This window comes from Lissotriton helveticus, chromosome 9, assembly GCF_964261635.1.
Source record: "Lissotriton helveticus chromosome 9, aLisHel1.1, whole genome shotgun sequence".
Classification (NCBI taxonomy): Eukaryota; Metazoa; Chordata; class Amphibia; order Caudata; family Salamandridae; genus Lissotriton; species Lissotriton helveticus.
Window position 1 is genome coordinate 298,189,911 of NC_136070.1, and position 24,165 is coordinate 298,214,075.

Sequence of the window (24,165 nt, forward strand, 5' to 3'; positions counted from 1 at the left end):
TTCAACCTGCAGAGTGCTTGATGGTATAGAGGCCTGCGGCATGGACCCCGGTCCCGCTGGAGCTCTGACCGATGGCGCAACCATGGCCTCCCTCCCTGCTGGAGAAGGGGGAGAGGGTTTCCCAGGGTTGCTGCTTCCCCTTTACCAGGCCCAGCTTGTAGTTAGGAGAACGGTAGGCCTTGTGCCGGGCTTGCTGATGGTATCTCTTGGGTGGCGAGGGACATCAACAGTTGCTGCTACTCGAGACTGGGCCGAGGCATCTGCTGAGGGCAACTTGGAGCTCTCCCAGGTTCTTGCTGCGCTGGCCTACCCCAAACTCAGTGGGGGAGCAGGAGAGTCCTCTTCAGTCTGCAACCACCCTGCCTTGGCTAGTGACTCGCCTCAATACCGTGGGCTCAGGGTGCTGACTTGGGTGGGTGCCTTCCACCTTCCTGGAGCCCGGTGAGCCAAGGAGTGTTCAGCCTAGGCCACATTCTCTCCCCAAGGGCCTGCCTCATAAGCCCATTTTCCTCAACTATTAGGCCCCGACAAAGTGGGGGCTTACAGAGCCCTTGGGAGGACAAAAGTTGGAGTTAGCTCAGCCGGTTAGGCGGCCAGCCATCTAGTTGCCCAGCTCACCTGGCCATCTGATCTCTCATGGCCCAGGACGACCTAGTTACCAGATGGCCTGGAACGACTAGATCCAGGAACCAACCACACGGCGGTCTGACGCCGACAAGAGTGACATGAACTCTGAGGCCGGTGCTCGGGAGTCTCTTTTTCGGGGCTGCTTGCTTCCCAGCGACTTGTGCTGGAGTAGGGGATACCGGTCCAGCAATCTGGTCACCCTGCAAGGGATCGTATCAACATCCCTGCACCCAGCGCTGTAGGGACAGGAGGGAGAGACCCCATGCCATTTGGCATATGGTCGAGGCAGCCTCCCACATGCCCTAATTTCCCCTCTGCATCCCTCTCACTGGACTGGTGGCAGAGGGACCCACCCCCAGGTGTGGTGGAGGGGGTCCGCAGGCACCCACAGATGAGGGTTGCAAGGTGCTCTGCTGGAAGCCCCCCTTCCCCGCAGGTGTCAAGAGCTCCCATAGCGGTACAAAATGGGGTGGTGATGGACGGAGCATCTGAACCAATCAAACACTCACATCCAGGCTGATGAAGGCTGATAGCCAGAAACCGGTCCTTGGATGCTTGATTCCGGTCCAGGAAAGACATGGCTTGGCAGTTCGGGCTGGACTGTTCCCATGAGGCACAGGGTCAAGGCTGATTTGCATATAGCCATGTCTGACCTGGGGTGGTGTGGAGTGCAAAAAAACGATGGAGTTAGGCCCAGATCTCTGTACTGGGGTGAATGTATGACATTGTTCTGCATTCTGTCCATCAATTGTTTTTTTTTTTGCATTTGTCACCCCGAGTGGGATGGGTATGCTCAGGCGTGAGTCCCATGCTCTCCACACCACTGGAGTCAAGCTATCCAGGCTGATGAAGGCTGATAGCCAGAAACCGGTCCTTGGATGCTTGATTCCGGTCCAGGAAAGACATGGCTTGGCAGTTCGGGCTGGACTGTTCCCATAAGGCACAGAGTCAATGCTGATTTGCATATAGCCATGTCTGACCTGGGGTGGTGTGGAGTGCAAAAAAAACGATGGATTTAGGCCCAGATCTCTGTACTGGGGTGAATGTCTGACATTGTTCTGCATTCTGTCCATCAATTGTTTTTTTTTGCATTTGTCACCCCGAGTGGGATAGGTATGCTCAGACGTGAGTCCCATGCTCTTCACACCACTGGAGTCAAGCTATCCAGGCTGATGAAGGCTGATAGCCAGAAACCGGTCCTTGGATGCTCGATTCCGGTCCAGGAAACATATGGCTTGGCAGTTTGGGCTGGACTGTTCCCATGAGGCACAGGGTCAAGGCTGATTTGCATATAGCCATGTCTGACCTGGGTGGTGTGGAGTGCAAAAAAACGATGGATTTAGGCCCAGATCTCTGTAGTGGGGTGAATGTATGACATTGTTCTGCATTCTGTGCATCAATTGTTTTTTTTTGCATTTGTCACCCCAGTGGGATGGGTATGCTCAGACGTGACTCCCATGCTCTCCACACCACTGGAGTCAAGCTATCCAGGCTGATGAAGGCTGATAGCCAGAAACCGGTCCTTGGATGCTTGAATCCGGTCCAGGAAAGACATGGCTTGGCAGTTCGGGCTGGACTATTCCCATAAGGCACAGAGTCAATGCTGATTTGCATATAGCCATGTCTGACCTGGGGTGGTGTGGAGTGCAAAAAAACGATGGATTTAGGCCCAGATCTCTGTACTGGGGTGAATGTCTGACATTGTTCTGCATTCTGTCCATCAATTATTTTTTTTTTGCATTTGTCACCCCGAGTGGGATGGGTATGCTCTGACGTGAGTCCCATGCTCTTCACACCACTGGAGTCAAGCTATCTAGCTGATGAAGGCTGATAGCCAGAAACCGGTCCTTGGATGCTTGATTCTGGTCCAGGAAAGACATGGCTTGGCAGTTCGGGCTGGACTGTTCCCATGAGGCACAGGGTCAAGGCTGATTTGCATATAGCCATGTCTGACCTGGGGTGGTGTGGAGTGCAAAAAAACGATGGATTTAGGCCCACATCTCTGTACTGGGGTGAATGTATGACATTGTTCTGCATTCTGTCCATCAATTGTTTTTTTTTGTGCATTTGTCACCCCGAGTGGGATGGGTATGCTCAGACATGAGTCCCATGCTCTCCACACCACTGGAGTCAAGCTATCCAGGCTGATGAAGGCTGATAGCCAGAAACCGGTCCTTGGATGCTTGGTTCCGGTCCAGGAAAGACATGGCTTGGCAGTTCGGGCTGTACTGTTCCCATTAGGCACAGGGTCAAGGCTGATTTGCATATAGCCATGTCTGACCTGGGGTGGTCTGGAGTGCAAAAAAATGATGGATTTAGGCCCAGATCTCTGTACTGGGGTGAATGTATGACATTGTTCTGCATTCTGTCCATCAATTGTTTTTTTTTGCATTTGTCACCCCGAGTGGGATAGGTATGCTCAGACGTGAGTCCCATGCTCTTCACACCACTGGAGTCAAGCTATCCAGGCTGATGAAGGCTGATAGCCAGAAACCGGTTCTTGGATGCTCGATTCCGGTCCAGGAAACATATGGCTTGGCAGTTTGGGCTGGACTGTTCCCATGAGGCACAGGGTCAAGGCTGATTTGCATATAGCCATGTCTGACCTGGGGAGGTGTGGAGTGCAAAAAAACTATGGATTTAGGCGCAGATCTCTGTACTGGGGTGAATGTATGACATTGTTCTGCATTCTGTCCATCAATTGTTTTTCTTTGCATTTGTCACCCCGAGTGGGATGGGTATGCTCAGACGTGAGTCCCATGCTCTCCACACCACTGGAGTCAAGCTATCCAGGCTGATGAAGGCTGATAGCCAGAAACCGGTCCTTGGATGCTTGATTCCGGTCCAGGAAAGACATGGCTTGGCAGTTCGGGCTGGACTGTTCCCATGAGGCACAGGGTCAAGGCTGATTTGCATATAGCCATGTCTGACCTGGGGTGGTGTGGAGTGCAAAAAAACGATGGATTTAAGCAGAGATCTCTGCACTGGGGTGAATGTATGACATTGTTCTGCATTCTGTCCATCAATTGTTTTTTTTGCATTTGTCACCCCGAGTGGGATGGGTATGCTCAGACGTGAGTCCCATGCTCTCCACACCGCTAGAGTCAAGCTATCCAGGCTGATGAAGGCTGATAGACAGAAACCGGTCCTTGGATGCTTGATTCCGGTCCAGGAAAGACAGGGCTTGGCAGTTCAGGCTGGACTGTTCCCATGAGGCACAGGGTCAAGGCTGATTTGCATATAGCCATGTCTGACCTGGGGTGGTGTGGAGTGCAAAAAAACAATGGATTTAGGCCCAGATCTCTGTACTGGGGTGAATGTATGACATTGTGCTGCATTCTGTCCATCAATTGTTTTTTTTTGCATTTGTCACCCCGAGTGGGATGGGTATGCTCAGACGTGAGTCCCATGCTCTCCACACCACTGGAGTCAAGCTATCCAGGCTGATGAAGGCTGATAGCCAGAAACCGGTCCTTGGATGCTTAATTCCGGTCCAGGAAAGACATGGCTTGGCAGTTCGGGCTGGACTGTTCCCATTAGACACAGGGTCAAGGCTGATTTGCAAACAGCCATGTCTGACCTGGGGTGGTGTGAAGTGCAAAAAAACGATGGATTTAGGCCCAGATCTCTGTACTTGTGTGAATGTATGACATTGTTCTGCATTCTGTCCATCAATTGTTTTTTTTTGCATTTGTCACCCCGAGTGAGATGGGTATGCTCAGACGTGAGTCCCATGCTCTCCACACCACTGGAGTCAAGCTATCCAGGCTGATGAAGGCTGATAGCCAGAAACCGGTCCTTGGATGCTTGATTCCGGTCCAGGAAAGACATGGCTTGGCAGTTCGGGCTGGACTGGTCCCATGAGGCACAGGGTCAAGGCTGATTTGCATATAGCCATGTCTGACCTGCTGTGGTGTGGAGTGCAAAAAAACTATGGATTTCGGCCCAGATCTCTGTACTCGGGTGAATGTATGACATTGTTCTCCATTCTGTCCATCAATTGTTTTTTTTGCATTTGTCACCCCGAGTGGGATGGGTATGCTCAGACGTGAGTCCCATGCTCTCCACACCACTGGAGTCAAGCTATCCAGGCTGATGAAGGCTGATAGCCAGAAACCGGTCCTTGGATGCTTGATTCCGGTCCAGGAAAGACATGGCTTGGCAGTTCTGGCTGGACTGTTCCCATGAGGCACAGGGTCAAGGCTGATTTGCATATAGCCATGTCTGACCTGGGGTGGTGTGGAGTGCAAAAAAACAATGGATTTAGGCCCAGATCTCTGTACTTGGGTGAATGTATGACATTGTTCTGCATTCTGTCCATCAATTGTTTTTTTTTGCATTTGTCACCCCGAGTGGGATGGGTATGCTCAGACGTGAGTCCCATGCTCTCCACACCACTGGAGTCAAGCTATCCAGGCTGATGAAGGCTGATAGCCAGAAACCGGTCCTTGGATGCTTGATTCCGGTCCAGGAAAGACATGGCTTGGCAGTTCGGGCTGGACTGTTCCCATGAGGCACAGGGTCAAGGCTGATTTGCATATAGCCATGTCTGACCTGGGGTGGTGTGGAGTGCAAAAAAACGATGGATTTAGGCCCAGATTTCTGTACGGGTGTGAATGTATGACATTGTTCTGCATTCTGTCCATCAATAGTTTTTTGATTTTTTTTTTTGCATTTGTCACCCCGAGTGGGATGGGTATGCTCAGACGTGAGTCCCATGCTCTCCACACCACTGGAGTCAAGCTATCCAGGCTGATGAAGGCTGATAGCCAGAAACCGGTCCTTGGATGCTTGATTCCGGTCCAGGAAAGACATGGCTTGGCAGTTCGGGCTGGACTGTTCCCATGAGGCACAGGGTCAAGGCTGATTTGCATATATCCATGTCTGAACTGGGGTGGTGTGGAGTGCAAAAAACCGATGGATTTAGGCCCAGATCTCTGTACTGGGGTGAATGTATGACATTGTTCTGCATTCTGTCCATCAATTTTTTTTTTTTTCTTGCATTTGTCACCCCGAGTGGGATGGGTATGCTCAGACGTGAGTCCCATGCTCTCCACACCACTGGAGTCAAGCTAGCCAGGATGATGAAGGCTGATAGCCAGAAACCGGTCCTTGGATGCTTGATTCCGGTCCAGGAAAGACATGGCTTGCCAGTTCGGGCTGGACTGTTCCCATGAGGCACAGGGTCAAGGCTGATTTGCATATAGCCATGTCTGACCTGGGGTGGTGTGGAGTGCAAAAAACGATGGATTTAGGCCCAGATCTCTGTACTGAGGTGAATGTATGACATTGTTCTGCATTCTGTCCATCAATTGTTTTTTTGTTTTTTTTTGCAAGAGCTCCCATAGCAGCAGAGCAGACAAGCGTGCCGCTAGCCCCTCCCAGAGGACTGGGAGGGACAACAAAAGTTTTCAAACCCAAAGCCCAGCCACAAGGGACCAGGACAAACCAGGTAGCTGGCAGTGAGGGATGGTCGCCTCACCTGCACATCAGTCATGCACCACCATGCTCATCTTCGGCTTAGGCAGAGGCCCCGAGCCATGCCGGTGGGCTGGTGTTGGTGCACCCCTTGTCCTGGTCAGAGGCACTGGAAGGGAAGAGCCACTAGGCTCCCTCTCCATCAGGCACCCACTGAGAGGAACCGTTGTTCCCTGATGGGCCCCTGCTCCTTCTCATCAGGCCTTCAAGGGTGGTCACAGGCCAGGGAGTGACTGCGATTCGGTTTTGTGCTGGGTGAGCATGGTTTCCCTCTTGGGAGGGCTTACCATACATGCTGCTCATGGGCAGGGGTTGGGGGAGCACCTACCTATCGTCCCCCAGTCCCTCATGGGTACATCGGTCAAGCCCTCCGCGGGTGGAGGAGCCCAAGGCGAGGCCCGTCCTGGCCCAAGCGCCCCAGCAACCACTGCCTGCTCCACCAGCCAGGGAAGGGCCGGGCCCTGTGCCTACAGGTGGGTGTTCCATTTTGGTGGCAGGCTGAGGGTTTTGAACTGGCATGTCAGTCACTTGGGCCGCTCCACCATTAATGATCCTTCCACAGGTTCACCTACGGAAACCTTGTTATGACTTTTTCTACCTTTAGATAATCAAGTTTGACCGTCTTCTTGGCACTTCACCAGCGCCAGATCCGAGGACGTCACTATACCATCCAATTGCTAGTAGTGACATGCAGTGCGTACAAATGGAAGAAAATTAATAAATTCAAGCTTATACCCGCACGTACTGGGAATTCCTTGTTCATGGGAAATAATTGAAATCCCCACTCCCTATCACGATCGAGGTTCAGCACGTTACCCGCACCTGTTGGCAAAGGTTAAACACACGCTGATCCATTCAGTGTAGTGTGAGTGCAGCCACAAATATCTAAGTTAATTATTTTTGTGCAATTAAAGAATTCTGCTCTAAAGAGTCAATCAACTACTATTTTACATAAGAGACAAAAAAAGGTAACATCACCCTAACATATCAATCCAGGTTGAACACAAGGAGTTTAATGAATCACTCCATCGCACATATTTATATGCATTTCTACATAATTACATTAGCGGTATGAAGAAGCAAAATTGCTAAGACCGTGCAAGAAAAAGAAAAAAGTGCAGTGATGAGAAAAGGGTGTACAGGCTAAACAGGATTAGTGACACAGAAATGTTATATACACAGTTATAATGGTTCAAAATATATATTGGCTGATAAACAAATATACAGCCCTTTTTGGGCAAACGGCCACTCTTAATAAATTCACTCTAGATTCATATATACAGTCTTAAATCACATGTATAATGCAGTTGGAAACATAGTGGACCAATTTGCAATATTAAAAAAGCGTCGACGTTTCGACCCGACTGTGGCCTTGTGGGTAAATGGGGGCCTCGACCTGCGGGTCTTCCTCAGGACTTAAAAAGCACCACCTTCATACCGTAGAGGGGTCAACCCAGAAAGCCTTCGTGGGTGGCCTGGTCCTCTGTGAATGATAATCAGTCGATATATCTCAGCAGTAGATTGCAATCCCTACTGTCCAGTTAGGGATATTAAGGCGTATCCAAGTAATCTCCTATCAATGCAATGTGTTATCGAGTATGGCCACGTATGCAATCAACCAGGTAGGGCGAATTAATCTCATTCCTAAAGGAGCATTTAATGCCACTTAATTTTACGGCGTCAGCTCCCAAAAAGTCCACTACCGAGTATAACGCCGTAGGATTCCTTCCGAATACGTTCATTCATTCATTTGATTTTCAAGTGTCGGTTGGGACCATTGTTTTTTTGATATTACTTATTACCCAGGTCCTTGAACCATTTTGGGTTACCCCATTCTTTATAATGGACAAATATCTAAGGGCATTGCAGACCTGTTATTGCTCAATCTTGTGTGGGTGAATGCCGCTTGTCCCTCTAACAAGTTGGACGCTGACTGTTGGGGTTTGTGTAACTAGTTAGCATGGAGGGGTCTCACTCGTTATTGGAATTAATCAGACACATTTCTCTACCAACTAAGAACATCTATGAGCTACCACCCACAGAATCGAGAATAGAGCTATCAATCTGTTAATCCTTTCTGTGTCTGGGTGAGGTTTCCGTGTTGAGTCAAATTAAGCTGCATGCCCCACTCCTGGTGGAGTCCTTCCTTTAATTCCTTTAAATTTCAGCTTAGCAACAATTACCCCCCTCCCGGACCCAAAGACTTTGGATTTCCCTTGAAGCTGCTTGGTAGGTCATGGTAATAATGCCGCTAATTGCTAGTCGGTATTATTTATGGTCTGAACTACATTGGTATCTGATCGTCTTCGAACCTCCAACTATCGTTATTGATGAATGAAAATTTTCCTGGCAATTTTTTTCGCTTTGGTTCATCTTGCGCCTGACCAAGAATTTTACCTCTCACGGCACAACATTGATGCCCCCGGCCGCCTCTTTAAGTCATGGCCCCAGTTCCGAAAACCAACAAAATAGAACCAGAGTCCTATTCTATTATTCCTAGCTGAAGTATTCAAGCGACCTGCCTGCTTTGAACACCCTAATGTTTTCAATGCAAATGCTTTGGACCCCCAGGACACTCTGTCAAGAGCATAAAGGGAGCATCAAGAGGCAGGGGATGGGACAGGTGATAGCTCACCTCGAGGAAGACTGCCTACTCGATCCCAAGATCCAACTACGAGCTTTTTTACCGCAGCAACATTAATATAAGCAATTGGAGCTGGAATTACAGTGGCTGCTGACACAAGACTTGCCCTCCAATGGATCCTCATTTAAGAATTTGAAGTGTACTCATTTCAATTACAGGGCCTCAAAAGAGTTCTCTTTGTTATTTTTCATCACAACCTCCCCGAGTCGGGATGGGGTAATTTCCGCACCTGCTGCCTTCCTTGGATGTGGCAGCCATTTCTCAGGCTCCCTCACTGTAATCATACCCTGATGCTCTGTTATCCGTGGTCATGATAGGCACAGAAAGTAGCATCAAAATTTAATAGGGCAAACATCCGAATGCATCATCACCATCACAGGGACGTGGGATCGGCCTGAGGTTATCTAGAGTTACCAGAGCAGCACGGCGAGCTCGGATTGGTCTTGGTCTGATAAATGTACATATCCTGGGAGGTTAGCACTCATCAACATGTATTACCTCTAGAACTATCACAGTTATCCAAGTAACAGATGAAATGATCAAAGAACTTAACTGATTCATTGAGCCTTTCACAGTTTCACTGTACCAGCCGTGTGTACTTACACAAGCATGGCTTAATCTTTGAGACAAGCATATGCAACTGGCAGGATCAACCAGGTAGACACACCACCTTCACAGATTGTCAGGAGCCATGCGCCCATCCCAGGCCAACCTTTGCACTCCTCGGGAGCCTGCTGGGGAATTGCACCCATTTGGGGGGGTTTGATGGGGCACAGGTGTGGTCGTACAGACACCAGTAGGCCGACCACCTCTACAGAAGGGAGAGGCAGGCGGAGGTGCAGCCTGAATTAGACACAGGTGTGCTGGCCTGGGCGGCTAAGGACAGCCCACAGAACAGTTGTTCCTAGCTGCTGTAGAAATGTGCTAGGCGGAGGAGGCCAATGGCAGGCCACAGGTGACCAAGACTGCCTGACAGCATCCGGGACCTGACGCTATATATTCCCCCTTTCACTCTGGTCGGAACGGTGGGAGGGCACACCTTGCCAAGGCTGTTCGGCTTTCGTTCTGCTGGATAGGATGTCCATAAATGACAGGCCCTCGAGTCAGACGGTCCCTGGCAGAGTGGAAGCCCTTTGCTTGAAAATACCAAATACAGTGTTGGCTGGATCCTACCCGGGCCCTGCATTGGAATGTCAGCTTCATGTCCCTACCTGCTCTTGGGGGAAGGCAGGCTTGGGGGAAAGGCCCATTAGGCAGGGATTGGAGGCAGACACCAGCTTGGGCAGCACCCTGTTGAGAACCGCCAGATCACAAGGAAATGCAAAGTACCCTGTCTCCAGTAATCCAGAGGAAGGCTACCACCCTTTCTTGTAGGGAGAAAATTAGCCTTCAACAGGACTTCCAGGGCAGCCCGCCATCTGGTCACCCCAGAGTCTTAGTTCCTGGACGCGACCAAGCAGGGAAGGACTTACTGGGCCCACTGGATGCCATCTTGTATGCTCTGTCATGCAGCAGGCCAGAGGATGGTGCCCAGGATGAGGGTCCCCAAACCCAGGGTCCACCAGAGCCACGGATGCGGGCCATCTGGTCGCTGACTGAGAACCGCCTGATCACAAGGGAGACCAGGGTACCCCGTCCCTAGTAATCCAGAGGAGGGCTACCCCCTATTTTGTAATCTGTGAGAACAGAGAGACAGAGGGGACCAAATGCACGAATGCACCCAACCTCCTGGACCCCTGGCTGGGCTCGAGGAAGTAAATGAGTGCTCCCATTGGAAAGCATGGCAAGTGACCAGATGGTCAAGCTCAGGGGGGCGGGTGCCCCAAGCCCCAGTTGGGCCTCAGGCAGAGGGCTGAAAGAGGGACCATGACGGAGCTAAGCCCCGGGCCAGTGGGCACCTTAATGAGAATGCAAAGCAGGGGACCAGATGGCCCAGGACCCATACTCCAGGCCCCTGGCCCCAGGACCCAGGCCCAAGACCTCAGGCAGTAGAACCCAGGTCCCGGGCCCAGGCCCAGGCCCATGACCCAGGCCCCAGCACCCAGTCCCCAGTCCCCAGGCCCAGTACTCAGGACCCAGGACCCAGTCCTCAGGCTCCAGGACCAAGAACCCATGACCCAGGCACTAGGAACGAGGAACCAGGACTCATGACCCAGGACCCAGGACTCAGGACCAGGACCTGACCCGGGCCCCAGGCCCCAGGACCCAGCCCCACGGACCCAGGTCCCAGGACCCATGCCCCAGTACCTAGAACTCAGGACCCATGTCCAAGTACCCAGGACCCACAACCCAGGCTCTAGGACCCATGGCCCAGGACCCGGGCCCCAGGACCCAGGTCCAGGTCCCAGGCCTCAGGACCCAGGACCAAGGACTGAGGACTCATGCCCAAGGACCCAGGACCCACAGTTCAGGCTCCAGGACTCATACCTAAGAACCCTGGACCCACAACACAGGCTCCAGGACCCATGGCTAAGGGTACTAGACCCAAGACTCAGGCGCCAGGACTAGGACCCATACTCCAGGCCCCTGGCCCCAGGACCCAGACCCGAGACCTCAGGCAGTAGAACCCAGGTCCCGGGCCCAGGCCCAGGCCCATGACCCAGGCCCCAGCACCCAGTCCCCAGTCCCCAGGCCCAGTACTCAGGACCCAGGACCCAGTCCTCAGGCTCCAGGACCAAGAACCCATGACCCAGGCACTAGGAACCAGGAACCAGGACTCATGACCCAGGACCCAGGACTCAGGACCAGGACCTGACCCGGGCACCAGGCCCCAGGACCCAGCCCCAATGACCCAGGTCCCAGGACCCATGCCCCAGTACCTAGAACTCAGGACCCATGTCCAAGTACCCAGGACCCACAACCCAGGCTCTAGGACCCATGGCCCAGGACCCGGGCCCCAGGACCCAGGTCCAGGTCCCAGGCCTCAGGACCCAGGACCAAGGACTGAGGACTCATGCCCAAGGACCCAGGACCCACAGTTCAGGCTCCAGGACTCATACCTAAGAACCCTGGACCCACAACACAGGCTCCAGGACCCATGGCTCAGGGTCCTAGACCCAAGACTCAGGCGCCAGGACTAGGACCCAGAGGCCAGGCCCAGTGACCCAGTTCCCAGGACCCAAGCCCTGCCACCCAGGCCACATGGCAGGCCTGAGGACAAGATCAGGATGGGGGCCCCCACCCCAGGGCCTGCTGGGGCCCCATACCTGGGCCATCGGATCACTGACTGAGATCTACCAGACCACAAGGCGGGGCCAGGGTACCTAGTAACCTGGAGGAAGTCTACTCCCCTTTTACTGTAATCGGGTGACAGAGGAGGCAGAAGGAGTGAATGCACCCCACCTCCCGGGGCCCTGGCTGGGCTTGAGGAAGCAAATGAGCCCTTATCAGGACTTCCAGGGCAGCCCAGCCATCTGTTTGCCCTATTGGAAAGCAATTCATGCAAACAGATGGCCAGGCTCAAGGGACCTTGCCACCCTGGTGCTCGGAGCCCCAGCTGGGCTTCAGGCACCGGGCTGTGAGAGAGGCCCTGACAGAGATCAGATACAAGGCTGACAGGCATCTTAATGGGCAGGCAAAGCGGGAGACCAAATGGCCCAGGACAAAGGCCCAGGCGGCAAACCCCAGGACCCTTGGCCCCCAAGGGCTCAGGACCCAGGCCACAGGACTCAGACACCAGGACTGAGGTCCCGGGCCCCAGGACCCTTGACCTTAGCCCCATACCACGAGTCCAAGGACTCAGGACCCAGGATCCAGGCACCAGGACCCAGGACTTGGGACCTGGGAAATGGTACCTGATCCCAGGCCCCTGGACCCAGGCCCAAGTTCCGAGGCCCCTAGACTGAAGACACAGGACCCTGGATTCAGGACCTCCAACCCTGGACCTTGGATGTGCAGCAGGCCACAGGATAGAGCAGAGGCGGACGCACCCACCCAGGGGGCCTGCACCCAGCCACGCGGGGAAATTCGCACTGGGCCCGGACAATTGGTAATAGCACTTGTTCTACCATTTTTGTTCGGATAGATTTTGGATGCTAGCTCCGCCACCACATTGGGAAACCTAGACAAGCTATGGCTATCCATGGTAGGCTGACTTGCATGGCTCTCACCAAGTTTCATCACCTAGAATCCCTTGCAAACCTCATACTTAGACCATAAAAATATTTTTTTCTCACATTTCTGTGATGGAAACTTCTGGAATCTGCAGGGAGCCACAAAATTCCTTCCAGCAAGCATTCCTCCAAGTCTCCCGATACAAATGGTGCCTCACTTATGTGGGTAGACCTAGTGCCCGAGACAAGAAACATCCCTTAATGCAGCCTGGATGCTACACATTTTCCCACTGAATACGGACCCTTTTTCCAATGAGTGAATCAGCTCATTTCACTTTCAGTGTAATGATGTTAGAGTGCCATGGACGCTGATCATCATTACACAAAAGAAAAAATGCCTCAGTGGCAGAGGAAGCTCTTCCCCTGCTTCTGAGGCTGAAAAAAAAGAAATCCCTCTGCTGTAAACTGCAGAGGGATTTCGTGGACGTGGGCTGAGGACGGAACGGTTACCTCCTCCCCAAAAGGCTACCATGGAGGAGGGCGTAAGCATTATGTCCTTGGCACAGAAAGGGTCAAAGTCAATGTTTCCCCTTTTTTCTCGGAAGGAAAAACAATTATCCCCGTAGGGAAACCCCTAGCCCTACACCCCTACTAAAGATGGGAGAGATCCAGAGAGGTGAGTGACTCCAGCCCTTGGATGGAATAAATCTCCAACGATTTCTAGGATGGTAACGTGTTGGCTATCAATTTCTGAATGCCTACAAATGTATGAGTTTGGATGGGTACTCTGAGACTTGTCTTCAGTCTCTGTTAGTTTTTATTATTGTGATAAAAATATGAAATCTTCTGTTAATAGTAATAGTATTGTATATCACTCTATTTACCAAGGTCTATTACCACATCTTGTTAGTACTCCAAGGCCCTCACTACAAGTGGTCTCTTAATTATGATGGTGCTGGTAACAGTAACATTTGCCTGGCAACTCATAAATAGAGCTTTTGAAGAGTTGCTCCTCTTAGTAATCGCGTATGTAAAATTGCTGTCCTCTTACAAACCAAGATTACACCATTGAGTCTGGTTTGTGCCGTATAAAGTAGCACATATATTATAAAATAAATAAATAATGGTGCTTTAAATGTTAACACACTGCCATGGAAGAGTGGCATCAACAAGTCCCTACTCCGCAAACTCCATACAATACAAAACACAGCCGCCAGACTCGTCCTCGGCCTCCCCTGGCATGAACACATCAGCCAACACCTACGAAGACTCCACTGGCTCCCCATGGAGAGAAGAGTCACCTTCAAAATCCTCACTCACGCCTACATATGCCTACACAACAACGGACCCAAATACCTCAACGACAGAATCAACTTCGGCGTACCTAAAAAAAAACCCTGATCTTCCAACCTCCTACTGGCCAAAACCCCGCGCATCCACCGATCCAGAGCAGGCAGAAAATCCTTCTCTCACTAGGCAGCCAAGATCTAGAACGAGCTACAGTCAGACATCAGACGTGCCCCCTCCCTGAACACCTTCAGAAATATCCTCAAGACTGGCTCTTTGGCTAAACAGATCTGCAGACCCCCAGCGCCTTGAGACCCTCACGGGTGAGTAGCACGCTTACAATTCCCCTGATTGATTGATTTTACACCTTCTTAAAATTACCATGGAGTTTGCAATGTGAATTCTTACTGTATTGAAAAAGTGAAACTAGAGAGTCTCTAGTTTCATCCCTTAGCAGGCACACAAGTACTTGTCTTAAGAAGAAAGACTTCCAATCAATAAATTTCTTTGAATATCTTTATATTTCACTTCATTTTGAACTTGGATTTTCCAACGTTTGTGATATTATGTATTCAGTTTCATGATATACAATTTTCACTTAGGCAATGTCTTTACAACGTGTCCAATGCATTTCGGGCATTAACATCATGCCCTTCGTCAGGGAATAGACAATGCCTATCATGAAGGATGAATCAGTTCTGAAAGTTGGTGAGAGAGTGTTGCGGTTCGTTTATTCATCTTCAAGGAACGCCGGCGGAGCACCTTAAAACTACTCAAACAGCATTGCACCTTGATCAAAAACTTCCTAAATTCGCAGTGCATCTATCCGAATTTCATTCGCATAATTCTTACTGTATCACACATACGGCGAGATAGCTTAGATGTCCAACGGTAGCCTTTCAAATGGCACCTTTCCCCTCTCCCTTAACATGAGAATCGGACTACATGGCTGGTGATATTTGGGTGCGGGGGGAGAAGAGACTGAAATGAAAAAAAGACATCTAGCAGAGCCTTTTCTCTGCCTCAATGAAGGCATTAGATTGCACTACCAGTCTCATATGGCACCGCATCAGCTTTGCCAAATGATTCTCATAAATCTCTCCCTCAATACAGCACCCATGCATCAACATATTTTTCCACTGTTCCTGGATTGATGGTATTGTTGTAGACTGGTCAGTTCACAAAAAAGTTTTTAAAAAGTACAGGTGGAGTTTTTGCTATTCACAAAAAAAGTGTAATAAACCTGGACAAGTTTCCAAGCATAATTTGCACTTGGGACTGCAACTTTTCGAAGGGTTCCTAATCTTAATACATTGCCTCTAAGTTAAGCCTGGCTGCTTTTGTTATCAAGCTAAAGGAGGGTTAAGCACAAGTTTATTTAGTGACTTTAGTGGTTCACCATGACAAGGATTGTGTTTATTATTTAAATGGAGCTTACACTCTTCTCAACTTAAAGCCCAATTTCTAATGGTCGTCAACACAACTCTTTAAGCAATAAGGCATCTTTTGGCGTTGTTCTTTTGGTAAGAGAGTGTTTTTTTAAAGAAGGGAGTTCTCATCTTCGCAAACCACCCTTAAATGGCTTTTCTAAGCTTTGAGCAATAATTCTCTTTGTAAAATGTCAAAAAGGTCTTCTCCTCAAACACTCTTATGTGCTTTCTCTCTCTCTTTTTTTCTCTCCCTCTCTCTCCAGAAGACATATGGACTCTTGTTGAACAGTCTTCACTGAGATTCATTAGCTAAAAGTTTAGGCCCAGACTTACAAAACGTACATGCAATACAGAGCAGAACCCAGTGGTTAAGTTGTAAAACAATAAGTGCAGTGCCCTCGTCAGGAGCACACAGCAGCTTGCACCATCCATTACTCCTGCCAGTGCTGCCAACTTCATTACCAACACAACTACTAACCATCACACTTCTCCAAGTGTGACAATACTATTCAAGACCCCCAAAGCTATAAGAGTGACTTGAGTGGTGCGTATTAGTGATTGTTAATGTATATTAAATTAATAAACAGCTGTTGTGCTCATACCAAAATTTTGCAGACAGATCCCCCATGTGGCAGACTGCCACAGCGCTGGTGCTAAGAATTAATTGCTGGTGCCGAGAACCTGAAATCACGGGCTCAAATTAAGCAAAGGAAGCACCCAAAAATGCTGTGTTGCTTTGTAAGAGGGAGAGACAAGGGTAATGCCATATCTACAGAAATATGGCACTCTCCTCCCCTTTCCTTAGATCTGGCGCAAAACTATGCTGCCGAACGCCATGCACTCTTTTTTGCACCTTATTGCAAGAGTGCGTGCGTGACCCTAGCATAGGTTTTGTATTGTAAAGGTACCATTCCAGTACAAAATACTATGCATAGATTCAATTCAATTCAATTCAACTTTATTCGGTTTCAGAAATATAAAACCATGAAAGTTATCTTCACATGTTAATTACATAAAATCGCATCTTATCACAAATGGGACATATTTCACCACATTCTATAAACAGAATTAATATATAATACTACAAAATTAATGTATCAATATGCGTAAGCAGTAAGTTAATTATCTAGCAACATGATTACACCTCCAGTCGACAGTTAATATTCAATCAAGGCAGGCCCTGGATTTTACCACAGATTTCAAATACCTAAGAACAAAAGGAAAGACTTACTTTAAAATGTTTCCCACATTAGATGTGTGCTCTACGGTGCAGAACCATGCAAAGTGGGAAACGTTAGGTGAAATAAAAGCATTTGCACCTTTTTAACGCCTGCTTCAAAGCTGAGTAATTTTTGGCAGGAAACACTGTCTGCTAATGTTAGTAGATAGGGTTTTGCATACAAATAACAGGGGTGGTTGCATGGGAACGCCCATGTGCCACCCATGTAATGCCCCCTTGACGCTATGTAATGCAAATCAGTGTTTCACTCTACTTTGCTTTCTATTTGGCAACCTTAAGCTATAAAAGCAAATAACAAAAATAATATTCAACCTTTTGCATCACTTTTGTGACACAAGCAGAGCTCAAAATATTTGTAAATCTGGGCTTGATCTCTTTTCTCCAAATCCAATTACAAGTTCAGTCAAGACAATGAATCAGGCTCCACTTAGTTCAATCCCAGGAGATTGTATAACGGTTGTTGTGAGCATACCCAGGGGTGAATCTGGGCAAGAAGATGTAGTATGACGAGCTTCACCCCCAAAACAATTTGCAGCAAAGCGTGATTGCTCCACTACTGCTGTCTCTGGAACCGTGTTGACTCTCAGTTGCTGACAGGGCGCAGTCCTCTTTTATAGAGCAGCCCACCCCAGTCAAGAAAGGAAGCCTATTGAGAGGCAAGAAACAAAATGGCGACTACCATCACTGATCTGGGCGCTTTCCGATCCAGTGCTCAGGCTTCAAGAAAGCCTGCCAGAGGCCACAATGCTTTTGCCTGCAACACTGCAATCGCCTGCATCTTTCTTGCCAATCAGCAGTCCCCATTACTGGGCAAATGCCCATAGCAGTGTGGCAACGGCCTGCCACAGTACAAAGAATCCTTTGTGAAAGGCTTACACTGGTCGTTCAATGGTGCAAAAGAAAAAGGGCCTCATTTATGAAAAGTGACGCATCGCTGCCTGAAAACAGCGATGCGTCACTTTTCATTGCGCCCTCCTTACGACACCAATGATGTGTCATATTTACAGTATGACGCATCATTGCGCAAGGAGTTACAGATACGTCAGTATTTCTGACATCTGTATGGCGCAAAAGTGACGCATTGCTGGAGAGTGTCACAAAAGTGACGCAACTCCAGCAATGTGTCCTTTCACCGGGGGCAAGCCCCATGTGAAAGGGCCTGCGTCAGTGTTACGCCTGCTGTGAGGCAGGCGTAAGAAATTGACGCATTTGTGTCCTAGAGGTGGCGCAGTGAAATCTTATAGATTTCACTGCGTCACTTCTATGACCCTTTCTTGCGTCAGAACGCCCCCCCTGCATACATTATACCCGGCGTAGGTATAATGTAGCGCAGGGGTTTACAAAGTGACGCATCTACCTAGATGCTTCACTTTGTAAATATGGTGCAACAAGGCACATTTTTACGCTACTGGTGCGTCACAAAAAGTGACGCACCGGAGGCGTAAAAGTAACGCGCGGCCTCATAAATGAGGCCCACATCCAGGTCACTGGAGAACGGGGAGCTTAAAAAACCAAAACAGAATGTTGCTCCCTTTCTGTCAGACAACTGAGCCTCGGCAGTTGGTGCTTTGATCCCAGCTAGAGAACTATGGAAACATTGGCCTGCTTGAGGGTCAGATGAGAACACCTTAGCGAGTTCAGAACATGGCAGTGAGCATTGTTTGAATTATTATTAAATTTAACCATGGATTTGAGGTTTTACAATGCAGCACATAAAGCACATTTGTGTATGGTTCAGCTATTTGCTAATATGTATGTGGAAACTGGCACCATATGTTGGATTATTCACTATTTAATAATTTTACTTATTTTTAGGACATTGATTCACATTTTCTACAATGTGAAGTGGTCTCTTCTGCTTGAAAATATTCCAATGTACAGCCAGGGAGAAAATACAAATACGCTAGTGAGCTGTGAGACTTGGCTGGCTATAATGCATTCTACATAGTTATCAGCAATAACCCGGAAAATGGCACTATCTAAAAAGCATGCTGTTGAACCTCTGTCAATCAAAGTGACAGACGTGAAGAGCAAATCAATTAACTGGGAATCGATGCCTATGTGGCAGGAATCAGTACAGCAAAAGATGCATTTGAATGCACGTGAGCTTATGAAATGAAATGAGGCTGTTGTGTACAATGCTGTCTACCCCAATGAGTGCTAGACAAGTCTCCTGTAACTGTTGTTCGACTAATGCTGTGACTAAATGGATTATTTTGTTTGATGTAGTGTAAAGATGGGTTAAGATGTTGTGTTTAGCATCTGACAAGCCTGGACTACTGAATGAGCTAGCCAGTGCCTGCTGGAACTACCTTAGGCTGCAAAATCTCCTAGCCACAAGCTAGCAAACGCACATTGTTGTCAGTCAAGGGACCGAAGTGCTGCTGTTTCTTTTAAGATAGCTCTATCAGTGCCACTCTACTTGTTGCTCGATCTTTCATCAACATTCAAGCAAGAGGAGAGGTAGAATGGAAGCAGCAGTATGTACCCTGCCAGTCAGATTGGCCGCACTTTTTTCTAATGTCTGCAATTTGACCCTTTACACCACCTGCTCTCCTGCTTAAGTAGCATGACCTAGGCAAGGTGGCTGAATGCAAGGAAGAAAGCTTGTCAATCCATTCATATTCAATGTAAATCCGTTCATTCCTGTTTAAGGGTTATTGGCATAATGTGCATAATCATTATATAAATATAGCAATTTCCATAATCCATAGCTTCTAGAACTTTTTATCAGAATGGGCAATCTATAGACACATAGGGCCCCATTAGGATGGCGGGCAGATTGCCCCCGCTGGGCTGGCGGTAGCCACCGCCGGCCCGGCGGGGGCAACCCGCCCGCCATCCTCACTGAAATGACCCCCCGACACATTAGGATGGCTGGGGGGTCCGCGGCGGACGGAAAGACCGTCCGCCGCTTTTCCGCCGGTCGCAAGTGCGTACCTATGGTGGCGGTGTCTTCGAGACACCGCCAACCATATTACAATGCTTGCGGTCCTATGCCTTTCCACAGCGGCAACGCCGCCGTGGAAAGGCATACGGTCTTTGCTTTGGGGGCCCGTTGCGGGCGCATCATAATGTGCAAGGTGGGACCCCCGCACATATCGCGGGTGGTCCCGTTTCCCGCAAGTATCTGCCCGCCATCCTATTGGAGCCCTTAATCTCTGGAAGAAAACATTCCAAATCATCAGTGAGGTAGTGGGTAATGGCTGATTACCTTCTGATAATTTACATTATTACAAGTCCAAGTCGTTCTTGTCCTATTCTGATATCTAATTATGATCCATATGGGTTTCACACTGAAATATATGTTTTTGTATGATGGCGCTCTTGGAGGTTCCAGACAGGGTCCGTTCCTAAATGCTGCTTCTAACTAAAAGGGTGGAGAAGATGATATGGTGTGTTGAGGAGCTAATGTGAAAAGAGGGGAAAGACTTGAGGGAAATGTAGAGGACCGGAAGAGGAGAAGAGTATAGACAGAGAAGTTAAGATTAAGGAACAGTGTTTTTGATGCAGACAAGTAGGACATGATACACAGTAGAGAGTGTCTGGCTTGGAAAGTGTTGTGCAATAACTGTTGCAACAAGTGGCAGTATATGGGGGGAGAGGGGTTGGCCTAATGGCTAAGGCGCTCGACCTCGGACCTGGGGATCTGGGTTCGAGTCTCGGTAACGACGCCAAAAAAAAAACCCCTGTGATTCTGGGCAAATCACTTAATCTCCCCGTGCCTAAAATGAAAGTGTGTCCTCATGTAACGTCACTGGTGCTATGTAAAGCGCTCTGATAACTGATTCGGTTTGGTTCTAGTTCGTGCTATATAAAACTCTGCAAAAAAAAAAAAAAAAATGAAATGCTGCAGAAGAAAAGCAGGACAGTAATGAAGGGAACTATTTGCATAGAGTAGTTGGAGGAAACATGGAATTAGAGAGGATGTCTAAATTGAATATGACACGTTACAACCCATGCGATATATCGCATGCCATGACAATGCGGTTGTTACAATGATCGCGTTGTTACATCGCATACTATTACAACGCAAGTCATTACAACGACTTGCTGTAGTGGGTGCTGGATGTTGGAATAGTATAATTTACTATTCCAACTCCATTCTGTTCAACAGAAGGGAAGCTGTTGGATTTTAAATCAAACACCTTCTTACCCCTACAGCAAGTCATTGCAACGACTTGGGTTAACAATACGGTCATTGTAAGGACCGCATTGTAATGGCATGAATTGTATCACATGCGATGTAAACGATGTCTCCCATTTAAGTCTGTCTCTCACTTACCAATCATTTCTGAAGTAGTATTTAAAGAGAAGTTTACAGGAAATGTCAAATTACTTAGAATAGATATGCCATGGTGCACACGTTTTTCGGATGTGCAGGATTTTTCAATCCACAATAGAGTATAGAGATGTGTGAAAGGTAGGAAAGGTATAAGGGACACTGCAGTCAATAATAACTGGAGTTGGCCTCTTCAAAAAGACTTGTGGCGTATCTGGTTACTGAAGTGGTAAAGGTTGATACAGTGAGCAAAAAGGGATGCACTAATGGTAGCTGGAAGGGTGGTGTGTCTATCTATGAAGTTTGTGAAAAAGTTTCCAAATGTCTTCAGTAAAAAATTGGGTTTCTTGTCATCTTAGGACATAAGCTTCCATTGGTGCAATTAACTATACCTGTTGCATATAAAGTCAGGAGATTACCTTTATGTGTACAGGAAGATGTTGAGAAAGAATTGATAAAGGCAGAACAAAGCACACAAGTTGGAGCAATTGAATATTTTGCTCCCTAAGTACTGGCTATGAAACGCAAGAGTGGCATTTGACTTTGTGTGGATCTCAAGAAATAAATCAAAGCAGAAGTGTGTGGCAACTTCCCACTGCCCAACATCACAGAGATGATTGAGACCCTAAATATGCAAGGTTGTTTACCTTTCTAGATCTTTGCTCGATATATCATCAGTTTAGGATACTTGACAGTTGACTAGATCTCATTACTTTCATTAGTTCAGTGGGAGCAGACAAGTTTAGAAGGATGCCATTTGGGTTTGTCTCAGCAGCATCAGTATTTCAAAGAGCATAGACAACTATGTTGGGCAACATTGAGGGATTAAGATACTTCCAAAATGGGGTGTTAATCTAATGAAAGTAATGGCAGGAACATAATGATTGTGTATTCCGAAAGATTTGCCTTCTTGAGGTATCATTTTACTCGGGACACTAAGGAGAACACTGTGGGGTAGGACATTTGTGCCGCCACAATGATTATACACAAAAATATGTGGAAAATACGTTTTTTTCAGCTACATTTGAGGTTTGCTGGGGAATCTGGGAAGGGAAACCTTGGGGGATCCATGCAAGCCATACCTCATTGGACTCCCCAGGGTGTCTAGTTTTGAGAAATGTGAGAGATGGTAGGTTTCCCTAGATGGTGGCGAGCCAGGGGCCAAAACCCTAGGGTCCCCCTCAAAACCAGGCTGTTTTGTTATAGTTAATTTTGAAGTCTCCACAGTACAATTTGGGCCATTTCCTGTTGCAGCACCTATGCCTACCCACACAAGTGAGGTACCATTTTTATTGGGAGACCTGGGGAAACGCTGGGTGGTAGGATATTTGTGTCAGCCCGGTGACTTAGGGGAATGCGGGGTGGGTGGAATTCTGTGGATTTACGCAGATTCCAGAACTTTCCACCACAGAAATGTGATGAAAATGTGGTTTTTGGGACAAATTTTGGGATTTGCAAGGGCTTCTGGGTAACACAACCTGGTGAGAGCCAGTCAAGTCACCCCATCCTGGATTACCCTGGGTGTCTAGTTTTCCAAAAATGTATATGTTTGCTAGGTTTCCCTACGTTCCGGCAGAGCTAGGGATCAAAATCTACCACTAGGCATTTTGCAAAAAAGGGTCCGTTTTCACTGTGAAAATGTTGTGTGTCCACGTTGTGTTTTTGGCAGTTTCCTGTTGTGGGCACTAGGCCTACCCACACAAGTGAGGTACCACTTTTCTTTGAAGACTTTGGGGAATACGGGGTGGGTGGACTTTTGTGGATATACACAGATTCCAGAACTTTCCACCACAGAAATGTGTTTTTTTGGACACATGTTTAGGTTTGCAAGGGATTCTGGGTAACAGAACCTGGCGAGAGCCAGTCAAGTCACCCCATCCTGGATTCCCCTGTGTGTCTTTTTTCAAAAATGTATACGTTTGCTAGGTTTCCCTAGGTGCCGGCAGAGCTAAGGTTCAAAATCTACAATGAGGCACTTTGCAAAAAACAGGGTCCCTTTTCACTGTGAAAATGTGGTGTGTCCACGTTGCGTTTTGGGCCATTTCCTGTCGCGGGCACTAGGCCTACCCACACAAGTGGGGTACCATTTTTCTCGGAAGACATTGGGAAACGCAGAGTGGGTCTACGCAGATTCCAGAACTTTCCACCACAGAAATGTGAGGAAAATGTGTTTTGTTTTGTCAAATATTTAGGTTTACAAGGGATTCTGGGTAACAGAACCTGGTGAGAGCCAGTCAAATCACCCTATCCTGGATTCCCCTTGGTGTCTAGTTTTAAAAAATGTATGCATTTGCTAGGTTTCCCTATGTGCGGCAGAACTAGGGTTCAAAATGTACAGCTAGGCACTTTACAAAAAAAGGGTCAGTTTTCACTGTAAAAATAAAATGTGTCCACATTGTGTTTTGAGCCATTTCCTGCACTAGTCCTACCCACACAAGTGAGGTACCATTTTTATCGGGAAACTTACGGTAACACAGAATTGTAGAGCAACTGTTATTACCTATTAACTTTTGATGCATTTCTGCCTTCCAAATGAAAGACAATTTGCAAAAAAGAAGTCATTTTGAAAAATGACCTATAATTCTAATGCTAGTATGGGTTACTCACAATTTCGGAAATGTGCAAATATCTACTGTTTCTAAACTCTATATTTTGTTCCAATTTCATAAATACATAGGTGTCTTTCATACTGATTTTTCTATGTATATACTTTCCCAAATGAATTGCTATATACCAGGTATATAATAAAAAACCATTGCAAGATGCTGCTCAATTATTGGCGCGGGGTTTGTCAGGTTCTTGGTGAACCTACAAGTCCTATATATCCCCACAATCAGAAATGTCCGGTGGATGTAACATATTGCTTTCAAACAGCTGTTATAATTAGAAGAAGTTACAGGTGAAAACGTTGACACAATGGCTGTTTTTTTCAACTAAGTTTCAATTTTTCCTTCATTCAACGGTTAGTTTCTATAAAGAAACCTTGAAGGATCTTCACAAATGTCTCCTTGCTGAATTCAGAATTTTGTCTACTTTTCTAAAATGTACAGCATTCCAGAATCCATTATTGTGTTCATACCCATTTCTACAATTAACTGGAAAGAGGTTGAAAGCACAAAAAAATA

General features: G+C 47.9%; 1 pseudogene; it reads right to left on the minus strand.

The window, feature by feature from the left end:
• Positions 1-6,650: 6,650 nt before the first annotated feature.
• Positions 6,651-9,409, minus strand: LOC144783624 (18S ribosomal RNA; annotated as a pseudogene).
• Between the last annotated feature and the right edge of the window lie 14,756 nt (positions 9,410-24,165).